Consider the following 12,305-nt stretch of genomic DNA (forward strand, 5'->3'; position numbering starts at 1 on the left):
AATCCAAGCATTGTTAGCAAGTCTCAGAGACAGGAGATGGAGCATGTACTGTGTGTAAAGAATTGTCTTCCCTCTGGGACAGTGGTTACTTGGTTCTGGGAACTGGGAAGCCAGTGAAGGGTAGAGGGTAGAAGTTCCCTCTGGAACACTTTGCTGCAAGCCAGGCAATTAGCACCTTGGGATTCAAGAGCCATAGATGGGCAAAGGTTTCCTTGGAGCTTATGAGGGATAATATCCAATTGCAGATAATTCCAGAGACCTGAGACTTAATTCCCAGAACAAGAAAATCTCCATCTGTTGTCTTCTCATCAGTCTGGCAAGGTTTCTTGGTGGGTAATTGTGTACACCATTTTTCAATGGGCTGTGTAGTACTGTAAACTAACTAATCTGCAAAAATTCTTCAAAGTTCTGCTCATCAAGAGGCCAGGCTACTTTCTCATCTCTTATTAAACATTGGGCTGGTCTTGGTGACTCAGATTTTTAAATAAAGAAGTAGATCTTAGAGAGAGATGGGAGGAATAAAAACAATTCTATGTGGTGTTCAAGGCTAGTTATTAAAGACATTGGTGCTATCCTATGTTTTTATGAGATAGAGAGTCTCCCAATAAGATTGTCAGGAAACAGTTTTCAAGTGATCTTACTCCCCACCCCAACTGCCAATTAACACTAACTATTACAGAGTTTGACCAAAATGAAGAGGAACTTCAAGACCTCCGAATTCCTCTGAGAAATCATTCAGCCATAAAATCAGAGTATACTAATAGAAAAGAAAGGATAACAGAGGAAGAAACCAAGAGTCTAGAACATGGAGCTGAAAGCCTTGGGATTACTGACTTCTAATCAAGGAACAGGCAATGCCCCTTGTGGACTTCAGAATGGTCACACACTAAGAATTACTACATATGCTCTGTTTCTGAAACATCTGTTTAGGTTGTCCTGTGATGACTCTTTCACAGTATGTTAATTATGGAACAAATACAAGGACCTACACCCTAGGAGCCCCAGCTATAGCACTTTTACTAAATTTAGATTCCAGACCCCAAGCAAGAGACAGATACATAACAGGTAATGTATTACAGACCTTGTGTGTTATGGGGTGTGATGGGTAATTTTTATTGTCAACTTCATACATCCTAGAGTTAACACGGAAAGAGGAAACCTCAGTTGGTGAATTTCCCAGATCAGTCTGGCCAGTGATCATGTCTATAAAAGATTGTCTTGAATGATGACTAATTTGGGAGGGCCCAGTCCACTGAGGGCTGCAGCATTCCTAGGCAGGTAGGTCTGCATTAAACAAGAAAGTTCTCTGAGTAAGCCACTGAGCTGGTCAATAAGCCGCATTCCTCTATGGTTTCTGCTTCAATTACTGCTAGATTTCTTACTCTGACTTCCCTCAATGGTGGATTGTTGCCTGGAAATATAGGTTAAAATAAACCCTGTTCTTCTCAGATTATTTTTTCAGTCAGTGTTTTATCACAGCAACAGAAAACAAACACAGTACAGGGTAGAGGTATTTTGTCTATGGGCTCAGTATACATGACTTTTGATCAACAGCGACCTGTACATCTTTGTAATATGGCTACAATTTCTATTAAAAGATAAAGTTTAAGTCTCTTTTCTTTCAGGATAGACTGGCCATGGTGGTTTCTAACAACCTGGATGCTACATCGTAAAAAGCAATTCAGCATCCCTTGGAGCCCCAAGTCTCAAAACCTAACCTGGAGCCACAAGCTTGTGAGGAAGCAGTTAGATTCTAGGGCTCTGACCCAGCTGTTCATCACTCTGTTGACTTTGTTGACCTTCTAAGATCTGGTACCAACAGCACAGCCTCAGGTGAACTTAGTTGGACCACCATCAGACTGCAGCCTGACTTCATAAAATGTTGCAACTCACAATCATCTAGATAAACTCCTTCTGACCCCATGGAAAGTTTGAGATAATAAATGCCTGCTTTAAGACACTAAATGCAGAGGGTGATCTATCAAGTAGAAGTGGGTTGCCAGGACAACGACACACCATACTTAGTTCTGTGCGAGTGGAGAGCCCTGGAGCTCAGAGATGTTCAGTGTGGGTTCTAGTCAACAGCTGCAGGTTCCACTCATCTCTGTTTCTCACTCTCCTCTTCCTTAGTTTTAGACTTCCATTGGGCTCCAGGCAGTACTTCCTCTGACACCGAGGTACCACTCGGCTAGGCTAGGCTTCTGTGTTGGGGACCTTGGCATTTGCTAATATCTAGTGAGGTTCTAGTTTTTCTGCAATTCCTCTGATGTCTACACATACCAGCCCATTTTGGCCTCCCAAGACCATGTCTTTCCATCTTCAGATCTTCTAACTGTAGGGTCTCAGGGCACCCCTGCATCCGGGCTTCATTTTCAGCTGCCTCTCGGCTGATCTTCAGACTTCAGGCTGCACATAATGGGAACATAGTGTATTTCCAGAAAAAATAGGGAGGAGGCTTATACAGACCCTATCTCAGACTTGGGGAGGACTCTTAATCTTCACTTTCAGAACCCCTAAGGGGGAAAGTGAAGGTGCCAGAGAGCAATCTTGCCTTGGTGCCACCCGCCAAGACTGCGGTGAGTTCTATGTCTAGTGCTCAATGAAATCATTACAGACAGCTTAGCTCGAGGCAGACTGTCCCTATCCAGGAGCAGGGGATGTGATGATAAGTCTTTGGGTTCTCTGCTTATCGTTGCTGGAACTCAGAGACTGTGGCTCGATTTCTATTTTCTTTTTTCGCCCCCACTGTTGTTAAGTTGGGAAGCATTCCTTTGTCATTTCTGAAAAACATTATTGTTCTAATAAGGCCTTCTGGAGTCTTGGAGTAACCTTCAGAGGGACAGATAATTTCCCTAGTTAAGCCACCAGCACAAAGGTGGCCTTTCATAGTCTCTGTCCCAGAGTTTGAATATGAAGCTGACATCATTGTAGCTCAGGGATTTATTTTGTGGCTGCAGTGGCAGCATTTGCATTGTACTTCTGTGGTGCAGCCTAACCCCAAAGGACCAGACTGCGATGCCAGCTGCACCACACACTAGCACTGTGGCCTTGGACTTGCTAATTCACCATTCAGACCATCATTGTAGGCTTACAGCATGGGCATGCACCAGACTTCCCAGGGAGACCTCCCTCCCAACAAAACTGCAGCTGGTGGTCAGAGCCTCAAAGAAAAGAGAGCATCACTTCAGACCATATGCAACTGCTGGACAACTGCTGAATATCATAATGAGCGTATGACTAAAACTCCAGCATTGACCGACAGAGGATGCGCAGTAATGAAGATTCTTAAATGATCCCTTATAGAACAATGCATCAGTTCTCTATTTTGGTAGTGGTTGAAACTATGCAGCCTCACCTGGATACCCACACAAAGACTGGGGGAAAATTCAGTCCCTGTTCCCAGGCATAACATTCCTCCAGGGCTCCAGTAAACTAAATGTACCAAAGCAATGTGTAACTATGACTTTCAGAGCATAGGCCCAAAGGTTGAGTAGTACTCCCATCACTTCACAGAAAATGAGAAAGAATTGGAAGCTATATTTTTTTTTGTTTGGCTTTGTGAGGATACAGGCAAGGCCCTTGCCAATGGGCTGCTCTCTATGTGCTTTCTATGTGCCTAAAGCAAAATTCTCTGTACTGCAAATATCTGGGGAGCACAGAGTTATGCTAGGGACAAGCTACAGAAACGAGATGAGCAAGTCCAGGTGAATCCCTTTGGGAGCTCAGGGTCCTGAGGAACATCAGAAAAGCACTGGCCTAGAGAACAAGATGTGTGTGTGTGCTTGTGCATTCGTGTACATGTGCTTGTGCAAGCATGTAATGAAGGGTGGATCTGGAGAAGGCCTGTGCAGGCTGCCCTGGGCAGATTTGTTTTAAAAATTGAGAGTCACAAAGAAAATTCAGAAACACTATTATTGCTTCTACAGAATCCCAGAGCTGGAACTGGATCGACAAGAGGGAAAAAGGGTGTGGCATCCCATGCTGCTCAGTGTTTACATTTGCCCTTGGCCAAAAAACTCTGCCCATGTTTCCTAGGAGACTCCTGTGCCTTTCCCAAGACAACCTCCCCTTTCCCAGCCCAGATGCTTGCCTGGAACCTAGGGAAGGTATCAGATCTTCCCTATCGCTTCTGTAACTTTTACTCATATCCTTACTGCGTGGACACCGCATCTGTGCAGTCATTTCTCCCATGGAGGCTGAAGGACTGGCACTATCTCTCCAGTTCATTACCTGCAGATCCCAGTTCAGTGTCTTAACTCCCAGGAGGCATTTGAGAGATGTTTGCAGAAGGGAGGAACACGAAGCAACCTATGCCAATGTAATGTTTATTAAAGCAGAGGTTTGACCATGTCATTTCTGGGGTGGGCAGGCCAAAATTAAATCCATTCTCTTTCACCTCTGAATTCTAGGCTAGGTCCAGTTTCTCATCTTGTATTCGACATTGCCTCAGCTGAGTTTCTTTCTTTCTTTCTTTCTTTCTTTCTTTCTTTCTTTCTTTCTTTCTTTCTTTCTTTCTTTAAATTAGGTATTTATTTCATTTACATATCCAATGCTATCCCAAAAGTCCCCCACCCGCTCCCCCACCCACTCCCCCACCCACCCACTCCCACTTCTTGGCCTTGGTGTTCCCCTGTACTGAGGCAGATAAAGTTTGCACGACTAATGGGCCTCTCTCTCCACTGATGGCCGACTAGGCCATCTTCTGATACATATGCAGCTACAGACACGAGCTCTGGGGGGTACTGGGTAGTTTATATTGTTGTTCCACCTATAGGGTTGCAGATCCCTTTAGCTCCTTGGGTACTTTCTCTAGCTCCTCCATTGGGGGCCCTGTGATCCATCCAATAACTGACTGTGAGCATCCACTTCAGTGTTTGCTAGGCCCCGGCCTAGTCTCGCAAGAGACAGCTATATCTGGGTCCTTTCAGCAAAATCTTGCTAGAGTATGCAATGGTGTCAGCGTTTGGAAGCTGATTATGGGATGGATCCCTGGATATGGCAGTCTCTAGATGGTCCATCCTTTCGTCTCAGCTCCAAACTATGTCTCTGTAACTCCTTCCATGGGTGTTTTGTTCCCAATTCTTTCTTAATGTATCCCCAAAGTATCCTGTACTCCTAGAGCCTAAGGGTTGTATTGCTGTGAAGAGACACCATATTAAAAATAATTAGTTGGGGCTGGCTTACAGTTTCAGAGATTTAGTGCATTATCACCATGGTGGGAAACATGGAAGCATGCAGGTAGACATGATGATGGAGAATGAGCTGAGAGTTCTTGATCCAAAGACAGCAGTGCAAAAGGTTGAACCATAGGATCTTGTATGTGCACTCTGCCAGTGAACTACCCACCTCTACCCTGAAATCCCATGTTTTGTATTTTAAGCATTATTAGAAGAATTGTTGCTCATAACCCATTTCCATCACTCAGAGCATTTGTCATATATGGTAGATACTCAACTATTACTTATCAAATACATTGCTATTGAATACTCCTTTACTTTTTCCAGTTAGTTCATATTTATGTCTTGCTCGAAGTCTCTAAAGACCTTTTTGTTTTCTTATAGTTCCATTTCAAGCAGAAATTATTGCATACTGCTGCCCCATTATCTTAGCCATGTGGCTTCTACCACTGGCATGTTGCATGAAGATAGTGAGACAGGAAAGAACACAGAAATCCTTATAGTCTGCTTGGTGAGTGTCTTAGTTAGGGTTTCATTGCAGTGAAGAGTCACCATGACCAAGGCATTTCTTATTAGGGCCAATATTTAATTGGGCCTGGTTTATAGTTTCCAGATGTTCAGTCCATTATCATTATGGCAGAACACATGGCAGCATATAGGCAGACATGGTGCTGGAGGAGCCGAGAGTTCCACATCTTGATCGGAAGGCAGCCAGATCCAAAGACTGGCTTCCAGGCAGTCAGGAGAAGGGTCTCATTGCCCACTCCCACAGTGACACACTTCCTTCAACAAAGCCACACCTACTCCAACAAGGCCACACCTCCTAATAGTGCCACTTCCTGGGCCAAGCATATTTAAACCACCACAATGAGCTAGGCCTCAAAGTACTTAAATCATGTGTGTCCAAGCTCAGATTCCACTTGCTAATACTCAGCCACTCAGCAACACCAGGTTCTCCAAGGATGTGTATCTGAAGTACGGTCCACATGCCTTACTCCTAAAGGAAAACAAAATATTCTTATAGCCTCTGCTGCACTCTGTGAATTAAGAGAGGGGAGAATAAAGAAAAAAAATAGAAATAAGGAGAAAAGGATGATTAGGGTGAAACTATTAGTTGTTTTTTGATTGCTGCAATAAAACATTTGGTAGAGTCAAGGAGCCATGCAGAAGGAAAGGTTTATTTGGGCTTACAGTTCCAAAAGGTTTGAGAGCCCATGATGTCAGCTAGTGGCAGATACAGTGTTGGGAAGAGAATTGGTTGAACCATAAGCAGGATGCAAAGAAACAAACTGGGAGTGGGACAAAACCTTAAGCTCTCAAAGCCCATGCTCTGGGACATATTTCCTCCAGGGAGGTCATACCTCCTAAGCCCTGGCAGCACCTCCAACTGGGGACTAAGTTCTCAAACGCTAGAACATACTGGGGACACTTCATTCAAACCACTACAGTGACCTAAGCAGGAGCATAGATGGTCTGGCCTGCATTCATGTAGGAAATGGTGGAGAAGGTGAGACTTAAAGGGTGGGTGGGGTGGAGCCACATGAGGATGTGAGAAGCTGAGAAGTGAGTGTGTATCAAGCGAAAGTGAGGGGGAAAACAGGGCAAAGCAGTCAGCATTCCCCAGGGAGCTAAAGAAGAGGCAATGACACAGATGTAAATAGAAAGGGACCAGAGACCATCTAGAGACTGCCGTATCCAGGGATCCATCCCATAATCAGCTTCTAAACTCGGACACCATTGCATACACTAGCAAGATTTTGCTGAAAGGACCCAAAGATAGCTGTCTCTTGTGAGACTATGCCGGGGCCTAGCAAATACAGGAGTGGATGCTCACAGTCAGCTATTGGATGTATCACAGGGCTCCCAATGGAGAAGCTAGAGAAAGTACCCAAGGAGCTAAAGGGATCTGCAACCCTATAGTTGGAACAACAATATGAACTAACCAGTACCCCGGAGCTCTTGTCTCTAGCTGCATATGTATCGAAAGATGGCCTAGTCGGCCATCACTGGAAAGAGAGGCCCATTGGACTTGCAAACTTTATATGCCCCAATATAGGGGAATACCAGGGACAAAAGAATGGGAATGGGTGGGTAGGGAAGTGGGGGGCGCTATGGGGGACTTTTGGGATAGCATTGGAAATGTAATTGAGGAAAATATGTAATAAAAATATTAAAAATTAAAAAAAAAAGAAAGGGACCAGAGGTTGGCAGGTATATCAGAGGCATGAGGCCATTTACATATAGCTTGAAGTGCAGCCTGAAGAGAACTATGGGGAAGCTCGGAGTTTACGTGTGGCACAGTTGATTTGTGGACTGAACAGGGTCTTCAGGAGGAGGTCGAGGGACATTTGAGAGGGAAGCAAGAAGACCAACTGGAAAGGGTGCACTTAACTTTCCTACGGGGTCTGTTTGGGATGGCACATATATGGCTAGTTAGTGCAATCACCAAGGGTGGTTTTGGAAAGCACCTGGGCTCCTATTCCAACTACTGCATTTCAATCCTCCAGGTGACCGAGGCAGCTGGCCTTGGGTAGGAACCATGGTCTCGGTGCACAAAGATCAGTTCTCAAGGCCAGAAAGTGCCTTATATATAATCTGTATCACTGCATATAATATTCACATACTAGCCTTCTTTGAAGTCTTCCTTTTCTTAGAAAGGAAAATGATATTCCTATTTGTCTTACTTAAGCTGCACTATCTTTTAAAATGTGCCAACCAGCTATGATACCCTGGTTACCATTTTAGTCAAAGGACCTAGAGATTAAAAGGAAACCTGAATGTTATTATTTTTTAAATGATTTGGGACATGAGAGGTAGCAGTGTATGTTTTGGTGAAAAACTCCAAGCCAACGAATTCTAAGTGCAAATCTGGTCATCTTGGTCACTTCGAAGTGATGTCTGGAATGCACTAAGATTTTATTAGCGGGGTTTGTAACTTAAGGATTTGCAAACATGGGCCTTCATTTTCACTCTGATCCTAAGTCTTGCAAATGTTAGAAATGGTCCTTATCTTACCCCTTACCAGGGCTGGCTTCTGAACCCCAGCTTATTTAAGTGTAGTCTGTGACCCCATTTGGGATCTTGTAAACATGGGGTCCCTCAAACTTGGCAATAGTCTTAGTTTTCTGAGTTTACAACCAAAACTTAATGTCAAAAACATTGTGTAAACCCAAGATATTTCTGGCAGTGCTCATCTGCGCTGCACTAAACACCCTCACTACAGCCTTAGCTCTGGATACACGTGCACTTTGTAGGGCACTTGCTGCCATGTCACCCAGTGCCTGTGACTGATGTCTCGAGACAACCCTATATGGCAAACAATACTGATTTTCCTATACCCAGAACACATTCTGTGTTTTTAGAGCTACATGGTTTCATTATGGAAAGGACTCTTAAAGGAATGGAAGATGGCTGAGTGGTTAAGAACACTCATTGTTCTTCCAGTAGGTCTGGTTTAGTACCCAGCACCTACATGATGGCTAACATGTGTGTAATTCCAGTTCCAGAGGATCTGACATCCTCTTCTTGGGACCTGTGTGTATGTGGTGCCCAGACACTGCAGGGAGAGCAGCCATGCATGTAAAATAGAAGTTTTTAAAAGAAAATTTCATTAATTTCTTTCCATCATTCTTGAAACATAAGTATAAACTGAGCACATTTAGAACCTGTTCTGTTAAGAATATTTGATTGCTGAAATTGATGGCTGTCCAAGTTGCTAATATGAGTTGTTAAATTTTGCCTTGGGACTGAGGTGGCATTGTTTTCAGCATTGGCAATAGTAAAATCAAAATACAGAGATCTGAAAATCTTTGAAGAAGCTCTGTCCCTTAGTATCAATTAATCTGCCAAAATATACTTCTGTCTGAAAAAACAGCAAAGCACATTCCTCTCACCAGCATGCTAATTCCCATTTGATTTTAATAAAAGGCAAATTTATTTTTATACCAAATCATATTTTAAAGTTTGAATTAAAAAGTTTTGACCTTTATTTATTGTATATTTATGTGTAGCATGCATTGTGGCCTTAATTGGAGGTCAGAGGACAGCTTAAGGGAGTTGATTCTCTCCTTCCACCATGTTAGTTCCAAGGATGAAATTCAAGCTGTCAGGGTTCGCTGCATGTAGGCTTAGATTTTTTCAAAACCTACTTTAATAAGGGTTTTCAAATGCATCAACCTCCCTTCTAGCCCACCATCCAAAGGCAGGGGAGAAAAGATGACAAATAGGACAAGGGGATGTGGACCTGTTTAGAAGTAGTTCTTTGGGGGCAATTCTAATCTTCATTTGTCAGGATACCAGCAGCCCAGTTAGTTCACTAGTGTCAGGATACCAACAGTCCAGTTCAGAAGTGTCACCAAACATGAATCAGCAACTGGACACAATCCAGCAGAAACAGTCAGACCTCTGCCGAATCAGCGCAAGTCAGTGGGAGAGACCAGGACCAGTAAGAATGCTAGGAGTCAGAATGCCATGCCTCTCTCTCATTGAAGATCAGTGAAGACATGAGACTAGTGAAGAGCTGCCCAGCTAGCTATGCAAGTGCACAGTCACTGTCCATTGAGTCCTATTTATACTCTAAATATCATGTGTCCACCCATGGGTCTTGCCTCAGCAAAACATCACGAGAGTCTGTATCGCATGACACAACCAGAAACTTCCACTTCAGCTGCATGTACCGCATCAGCGGAGTCACCTCTCCAGACCTAAGATAAACTCATTTATGAAGTATTATGAGCAAACATTTGATTTGATTTGTGTACCTACTTTATACAGTTATATATCCAAGGTACTGTAAAAATGTTCACCATAAAAAGGAGTGCAATTGAAAAAAAGCTTAGGAAGCTGTTTAAATAATAAGCTCTACAAGAAGCACAAACAGAAAGACTCCCTGTCATGCCCATGAATGATAAAATTAACACCATCCTAAATCAAGATGTATAAACTGTGGGCCTGTGGGGAATTGCAGGCTGGTCTCCAGTGGAGCTGAGGTCTGAACCACGATGGTCATAATTCACCTACATGACACAGCATGTCCTCATGCTCCTGGAACTCCGACCTCGGCCTAAGGTACCACCTCCCACAGCCCCCACAAGAGAAGCATGGTCAGTAGTAAGCAATGGCCCAAGCTTCTGACCTTCAGGCTAAACTCTTCCTCAGTTACCCAGAAACAGTGAAGACCATAAAAAGGGGTGCTCAGCCCCCACCTTGCTCTCTTACTCCTTTGTCCTTTTACTTCTCACTTCTCTCACTTCTCTCTCCTCTTCCCTTTCTCTTTGTCTTCTCTCCTCTCTCCTCTCTCTCTCTCTCTGTCTCTCTCTTCCTCCTTTCTACCTTCTCTCTTCCCCTGCATTTCTATAATAAAGCTCTAAAACCAGAGTCTCTGCTCTGCTCCTTCAAGTTCTGCTGCCCACTCTTGTCAGTGTTGGGAACTTCTTCCCTCTTCCCTCTCTTCCACAACCCTGGTGGCTTTAGCAAAGTAGCTGGGGGGGGGGGCGTGTCCCCAGGCAGGGCTGCCCCTTGGCCATCCCCTGAAGAGTGGGATAGAGGAATGCCATGCCCACCCAGGAATGAGTGGATAGGGTAGGTAGCAGCCCTCCCACTCCTGACTGACCAGAGAATAGGGAAACTCTGGCGGGGTGTGGGCATATTTTTCCTTCCGTTCTTCCCCAGGGCCTCCAGGTCCCCCTCTCCATTTTTATTTTGTTCCCAACATGGGCCCTAGGCCAATTCCTGCTCACAGTATTTTATATATGGTCTGTCATTTAAATATTATATAAACATGTATATATATATACATACACATATATATAAAATCATACATTTCAGCTAAATATTCCTTGTATATATTTAAATATTTATTTTAATTATGTTTTCACGATTATTTTGCTTTCATGTATATATGTGCACCATGTGAATACCTAGTACCCACAGAGGCCAGAAAAGAGTCACATCCCTGGAACTGAAGTTACAGATAGATGTTTGTGGGCACCAGTGCGGGTATGGAGGAAGAGTCATCTGCAAGAGCAACAATTGCTCTTTACCATGGAGCTACCTCTGTAGCACTAGATTTATACATATAAATACCTTCTGAGAATCAGGACGGTATTTTATGCATGTGAAAACTACATGAAATCCAAGTCTGAGTGTGCAAACTGTCTCATCCAAAGTCTGGATATTTTCTCATCACGTTGACAAAGTAGGTAACTGTGGCATATTGAACAGGCTGGTAAGTCAAAGGTTCTTACTCTCTGACCCATGTAGACCTGACTCCACAGTGGGCCACAGGAAGGAGGAAAGGAAGTCTACCAGTTCCCACATTGGCTGTTGAGTTCCCAAAACAAATCAGTGCCAGGTCCCCACCCTCAATAGTTCTGGAATGAATTGGTCTGGGGTGGAGGTGCTTTTAAAACTTCCTGGTCATTCTAACAAGAGTCTGGGCTGAAAGCCACTGGACTAGCAAATGACTGCATGAGGTTCAATGTCAGGCAAGATAGTCACAGACCTGGGTCCACTTGGAGCTGAGTAACCTGCAGCCTTCTTTTGGGGAATTAAGGCAGTTACTGCGGCTGGTGGAATGAGGTTACTGTTTCTCTCATGGTGCTGGGTTTTGAGCATCTCTTTGCCTGTGAGCTGGTAGCTCAGACATGTCCATGGACTTCTCAGGACCATGTGCATGTATTAGGCAAGCCCCTAAGGTGGCATAGCACACATCTTTGCAGGAATCCCTGCTGGGTTGCTTCTCAGTATGCACACCAACAGGTGCCTCTTAGTCTGACTTTGCAGTGTGCCTTCTATAACTATTGGTGGTCTCACAGGAAAGTGGGGAAAAGACAACTTCATCAGAATTCCATTCTCAGCTAGCTGTACCAGCACTGTTGGCACAGGATGGCTTTGGGGCTTCAAGGCTGCTCTGAGCTATTATTGTGCCTGGCTCCTTCACAGCACGACTCGACGCAGACAAAACAGCACACAGAGACCATGGGGGATGAACAGTAAATACGAGGCCTTGGAATTTTTTTTTTTAATCTTGTCAGTTTTCCCCTGATTTGTGTCCTTTATCCTAGCCCCTGTGCTATATAAGCTTCTCAAAGCTAATGCCCATAACGCCACCACCCACTGGTAGCAGCA

The sequence above is a fragment of the Mus caroli genome, unplaced genomic scaffold, assembly GCF_978045245.1.
Source record: "Mus caroli unplaced genomic scaffold, Mus_caroli_1 scaffold_4, whole genome shotgun sequence".
Classification (NCBI taxonomy): domain Eukaryota; kingdom Metazoa; phylum Chordata; class Mammalia; order Rodentia; family Muridae; genus Mus; species Mus caroli.